We start from the raw sequence: 6,649 nt of genomic DNA, 5'->3' as shown, positions 1-6,649 counted from the left end.
ATATGTGCAATAATGGTGTGGTGGTTATAGAAGAAAACATCCTTATCTTTTAAATGGTGTTTGTTGAAGTATTTAAGGGTGAAATATGATGTCTGGAGTTTGTTTTTAAATACAAAGAAAAAAAAAGATGAACCAAACAACATGCCAAGGTGTTAACGGTTAAATCTAGATGATGGCTATATGGGATTCTTTTATACTATTCTCTCCTTTTTTTTTTTTTTTTTTGAGACAGAGTTTTGCTCTGTCACCCAGGCTGGAGTGCAGTGGTACGATCTCAGCTCACTGCAACCTCCGCCTCTTGGGTTCAAGCGATTCTCCTGCCTCATGCTCCCAAGTACCTAGGACTACAGGCGCCCGCCACCATGCCCGGCTAATTTTTGTATTTTTAGTAAAGGCAGGGTTTCACCATGTTGGCCAGGCTGGTCTCGAACTCCTGACCTCAGGTGATCCACCCACCTCTGCCTACCAAAGTGCTGGGATTACAAGTGTGAACCACTGCACCTGACCAATTCCCTCCACTTTTATGCACATTGAAAATTTTTTTATATTAAAGAGTTTAAACTATAGGCTCCTCTGGGCACATTGCCTGTGGGGTAGCCTGGCTGTGCAAGGAGCAGTAAATAAGTAAATAAAATAGACAATTTTATCACAAAAACTCATAGAGGAGAACCAAATACACACTTACGCACCTGTTCATGCACCTGTAAATTTTTTTTTTTTTTTTTTTTTGAGATGGAGTCTCGCTCTGTCACCCAGGCTGGAGTGCAGTGGCCGGATCTCAGCTCACTGCAAGCTCCGCCTCCCGGGTTTACGCCATTCTCCTGCCTCAGCCTCCCGAGTAGCTGGGACTACAGGCGACTGTAAATTTACGCATTGGTTACTCAATTCTGTATTTAGGTCCTTAATCTTCCCAGGGGTCAGCTCTCAGGTATAGCAGGAAAGTGACAAGGAAGGGCAGTCAACAATGACTCCTGGAAGCTTAAAAAAATTTTTTTGATATCTACTTATTTATTTATGTATGTACTTATTTTTACCCTACTTGCCAGCTAATCCTATAAGCTTTGACCAGGGATTGCAGTACCACCCTGAGCCCCTCTGCCTGGCAAGAAATGGGAAGGGAGCTTCTCACAGAATCCCAGATCTCAGCAGCTGTTAGGGTTGTGGCTTCCTCCTACACAGGCTGCATTGCTGCAGGAGTGGTTCAGGGGCCTGTGTGAAGGAAAGTAGGACACAGACCATATGCCATGGAGTCAGGACTCAGTAAAGTTCCTGTTATCATAGCTTTGGATTTCTCCTGCTGCCCTCACTCCCACATTTCTACACTGTCCCATCAGTGTGCCACTGTCATCCTGCCCTGACTTATTCAGGACTTGAATCCAGGAATAATCCTATGCCAGTCCCCTTGCTAAACACCAGGTACACAAAAGGGCAGGGTAAAGACTGTCCATCAGGGCAATGGAGAAGCCTCCTCTTAGAAGAGTTAAAGCAGGGCCTGGCCCTGGCACCAACTTTCACCTCCCCATTCTAGGCTGGTCTGTGACCTTTAGGCTTATCCTGATCTGGGAAGGATTAACTTCTTTGCTGTTTTCTTATCTCCTCTTTCTGGCCGGTAACGTAGGCTTTTTTTTTTTTTTTTTCCCCAGAAAGCCCCTTTTCCCCTTCTGCATTGAAATATGCTGGCTATTCTATTTTCCTTTATGTCCATGAGTAAAAGGTAAGTTCCTGATGTACTGGGCAATGTCTTGGCCCTTTCTTGGTACTGACTACAGCACCCAGCCCTCCAGCATGGAAAGGAAGGCCTCACGCATAGAGGTACAGAATGCCATTGCTGCGAATCTAACGGAGTGATTGCCAATATATGTCATAAGAAAAGACTGCTCTTTCATAAATGAAAACTCATTTTTAAAAATCCTAATTATACTTTATCTGTTTGGCTCAATATTTAATATCCCTACAGTATTTTAAATGGGCTCTCTAATTTTGCTTTTTTTTTCTTTCTAATTATTTCTATCTTTGTTTCAATTGTAAGAAGTTAACAAGAACTACAAGTCTTGCCAATGGCATCCACACTTTCAGTTTTAAAATTTCTGCTCATTTTTTGGTGAGCAACAAGACTATTGACACCACAGAACAGACAGGGGGCTGACACTGCAGCAACCAAGCATAGTCGCACTGGTGTGATGTCACGAGACAACTGAGAAGTTTTACTTGTCCATGGGCACTCGAAAGTCCAAATTCAACCTACAGAAGGTGATTGAAGAGGGTTGAAGCACAAAGTTTGAAAGCGTGGGTTGTTCACAAGCCAAATATATAGAAGTTGAAAATGTTGTCCAGCCCCACACAGAATGTAAGCCCCTCGCAGGCAGGAACATTGTCCATTCTGTACATTGCTGTATCCCAGTGTCTAGAACAGGGGCTGGCTCATAGTAGATGCTCAATACTTACTGAAAGCAGCAACTGCCTATGCTTTGGAGTTCTTGTAGCCACTTGTCCCATTCTACCATGTATTACCATTATTGTATTTTATTTCAAGACCAAAAGTTTTTGAAAGCAGAAATAAGTCTTCCCTCCTATTACATGTATCTCATTCACAACTAGGATTCAATAACTCTATAGTAAGTTATCTAATTTCACCAATGATTAAATAATTTAGAAACAAAGTCCTAAATAGATCATGAGGAAAGCGATGGCCCATGCGATAGAAATGGAAAATTGCTGGAGCCCCTAGAAGGCCTAAAGTAACTGTGTGGCAGGGAAGTAAATTTCCTGCCCCAGAAATCTGGCAAAAGAATTCACTTGAGGATTTAAGTCTCAGAAATAAAGACCCAAGGTAAGAGGCAGAGAAGGGGAGGTCTTTTTCAGGGCCTATAGATTAAGGGTATTTAGATACCAGTTAAGAAAGGGACCAGATGCCAGCCAGGTTTGTGCTTCAGTTTAACCATGTTCCTTGCAAAACTTGCTTATGGGAAGATCAGAAGCTCTGACGATCATTACTGAAGAGGATTCAGAGAAATTATCGCCTACTCCCGGTTGAAGAGAGAACAAGTCGTGGTCTTTTTTTGGTGTCAACCTCTATTGAAATGTGCTGTTGTCAAATCAAAAAGGGGACAGATTCGGAATTTTACAACTCTGATAAAAGTGAAATAAAAGGAAATCTGTATCATCTTAATCAAAGCATGTGCCACCTGAGTCGGCTCCCCGTCTCGTCCCTTGGCCTTGGTGACTCTCGTGTGCTGGAGGTTAAGGGTTTGTTAAAGAAGATGGGTTTTGATTAAGTGTCACATTTAGTGTGATGTGACATGCTCTTTATCATTGCAAGGGAAGATTGGGGGCCAAGGGGAGCTTTATAGCTAGTTCCCAATATAAATTAGGAGTCTTGGGGAATGGGTGCTTTGCAGTTGGCCTTGATCTTTCAAGGGCCCAATGAATGTGTGTATGTGAGAGTGTGCACGCATGTATGTGTGTGTGTGTTTGGAGAGATAGCAGAAAAGTCAGTTTCCAGGTTCCTGCACTAATGGGCTGGTTACCCCCTCTTGGAGTTTGACTTGCAATTGTAACACAAGGCTCCAGTTCTAAATTTGTCCACATTCTTGATGTACCAGGCAAAGGTCTTCGTGCTTTTTACTCCTTTGGAATTTCAGGGTTGCCACTGCACAAATTTGAAGATAGAGAAGCAAGGGGAAGCATTCCAAGCGCTGAATGCCATTTCTAACCAGAGGCCATGTATGATGCCTCCCCTGACTTTACCCGGAGAAAGAAAACATACAAATTCCCTTCAAATCTAAGGTGCACAGCACACCTGCAGACTCTGATTCTGGCTTAACTTGGAGGAGGGAGAGCACAGAGAAAGGGGTCACAGGAAACACCCAGCGTGAGATGGAGTTCTCACGAGGAAGGGGAGGAGAGAATGGGGATTGAGGAATACATCCCAGAAGGACACTTCCACCCAATAGATTCCCTGCCTCCAACTTAATCTTCTCCAAATATCACTCACATGGAGTCTCTTCCCTGCTCGAAATCTTTCAATAGCCCTCCTTTTCCCTCCCATTGCCTACAAATGAAAATCCACACTCTCCATCCTGGCATTCGATGCCCACATGCTGAACACCACCAAATGAGTCTTCTGTTCACTGCCCACAGCATGACTTACTTGTTCCTGTCTTCAAGCACCCACTCATGTCGCTCCCCTGCCTGAAATGCCTTCCCCCTTTCCCTCTCCCATGGAAAGGCCACCCATCTTCCTTAAGATGGAGTCACAGCCGCTGAGATGACTCCTTTTATTTACTCCAGAAATATGAATTGAGAGCCTACTAAGTGCCCAGAACTGCTCTGGGCTGGATAGGACAGAGGACAAAACAGACAAAGCTGCCTGCCTTTGGGGAGCTTGCACTATTGCAGAAGGCGGGACTCTGATACTAAATGCTAAACGCAGTTCATCAGCAGGATGACTTAGTAGCTGAGGTTGCTATGGAAAAAAGAACAAAACAGATCAGGGAAAGGGAGACCAGGAGCTTGGGCATCAGGGGGCAGAGACTGGTTGCAATATTAATAAACATGGTCGGGCCCATCTCACTGAGGTGGAAGATTCTGGGGAGCTGAGAAGACAGCTGAGCCGATGCCCAGGGGAGGAGAGTTCTGGGCAGAGGGTAAGGATGTTCTCTGTCCACACAGAGTTGCCCAGTCCTCAAGAGGGATGGAGCACCCCACCTTCTCTCCCTTCTCCTCACTTTTCTGCAGGCAGCAGGTCTCTAGAAAAGACACCTATGGACAAAGAAGATAAAAGATTCATAAGGTTGACACTGAAGGGAAAGGCCCCTAATGTTTGTTGTGGCATTAAGGCAGAGAAGTTAGAACAGTAATGGAGAAGTGCTCAGGTTTTTATTGTTATGTTCAAAGGTAATTTTTTTAAACATCAAATTTATAATAGTATTACCCGGCTATTGCCTCTTGATGCAGGAAAAAATGCCAGCTACACTTGGGAAATAGCCAACACCCCCTTGCTCCTTGAAACAGCTCCTCCCGGCTCAGTTCCTCCCTCCTGCTGACTCACCCATTGCCCAGCGGCTGGGTTTCCGCCCTCATCACTGAGACTTCACCAAAGCTTTCTAATGTCCATTTCCCTGGACAGGGTCCCAGCCCCATCCTTACGTGCAGGTCGTCTTGCCGTAATGTGGATTATGGAGCTGAGTCTCTGCTCCTTCACTTCCTCCCTGTGTGACCTTGGGTGAGTTACTCAGCCAGTTTGGGCCTTGATTCACTTATCCATTAAATGGGGTTTATCTTAACATCCTTCTGTGGCTCACTCCATGCAAAGCACTGGGTGTAGGGCCTAGCCCACCGTCAACCACAAAGAGTGATCGGTTGCCACTCTGACTCTGACTCCAGGGTTTCAGGCCTCCTATCAGAGCCTTCTTCCTCTTTTTTTTTTTTTTTTTAGACAGAGTTTTGCTCTGTCACCCGGGCTGGAGTGCAATGGTGCAATCTCGGCTCACTGCAACCTCCACCTCTTGGATTCAAGCAATTCTCCTGCCTCAGCCTCTTGAGTAGCTGGGACTACAGGCACCTGCCACCACACCCGGCTAATTTTTTGTATTTTAGTAGAGACAGAGTTTCACCATGTTGGCCAGGCTGGTCTTGAACTCCTGACCTCATGATCTGCCCACCTTGGCCTCCCAAAGTGCTGGGATTACAGGCGTGAGCCACCATGCCTTCCTCTCTTGCTGCTTGTGCTTGCAGCCTCTGCTCCCTCCCACCTTTCTGCCCATTCCGTAAGTGACAGCGAGGTTTCCCAGAACTGTGGCTTCTCTCCCTGCCCACACTTCCTACCTGGCCTCTTCACAGCCACAGTCAGGGCTTCAACCACCCCCATTTATACTAGTGGCCACCACCCCCACTTTCTCTATCCCAGCCCCTAGCCCGAGTTCCAGACTGATGGATCCACTGTGTGCGTGCGAAGCAGCACTCAATCCAAGTCTGTCTAGGCTGACCTCATCTCTGCCCCACCCTCACCTCCTCTTCCTGATCCCTGTATATCATTACCGCCCCTCCCTCCCAGCCTGTCATTCATTCTTTTAATCATCAACACTCTGGAATGTCTGTAAAGTTAAACAAAGATCTCTGGGATGTGGTCCCTACCCTCAGGGATCTCCCAGGGCAACAGACAGAGGCAGTAATTACAATTCAAAGAAGGTGGCTTGACAAAAGGAAACATAGGCCTTAGGTGAGTGGCAACAGAGGGGCCTACCTGGCCTAGGGGTTCAGGGGACTTCTCTAAGAGGACTTGAGGAACCCAGGCAAGAAGTCAGCAGGAATGGCCCTGAATACATTCTTATTTTGGAGGACTCAGTTGCCTATTGCCTCAGGAAAGAAATAAGGACAGGTGGCTTACAGACCTCTCTGGGCCCCAGGCACTCTTACGTGTGGAGACCATTAAATGCATGCCTGTCCCACATCAAACATAGTTGTTTTGTATTACTGTTTCTGAGAGATCTCTGATAACTTGGCTTTTTAAAGTTATCTTTCTGGCTACAACCCCCCTAGACCCCGCTAATTTAATATGCGTTGCCTATGACTTCTCTCAAGGCCATGAATAGTCAGAAACCCTTGTACAGGAGAAAAATCTAACGCACAAATTGCTGTCAAATGTACT

This window comes from Trachypithecus francoisi, unplaced genomic scaffold, assembly GCF_009764315.1.
Source record: "Trachypithecus francoisi isolate TF-2019V2 unplaced genomic scaffold, Tfra_2.0 Lachesis_group13, whole genome shotgun sequence".
Classification (NCBI taxonomy): domain Eukaryota; kingdom Metazoa; phylum Chordata; class Mammalia; order Primates; family Cercopithecidae; genus Trachypithecus; species Trachypithecus francoisi.
The sequence above is the reverse complement of the archived record's forward strand: the minus strand, read 5'-3'. Positions refer to the sequence as shown.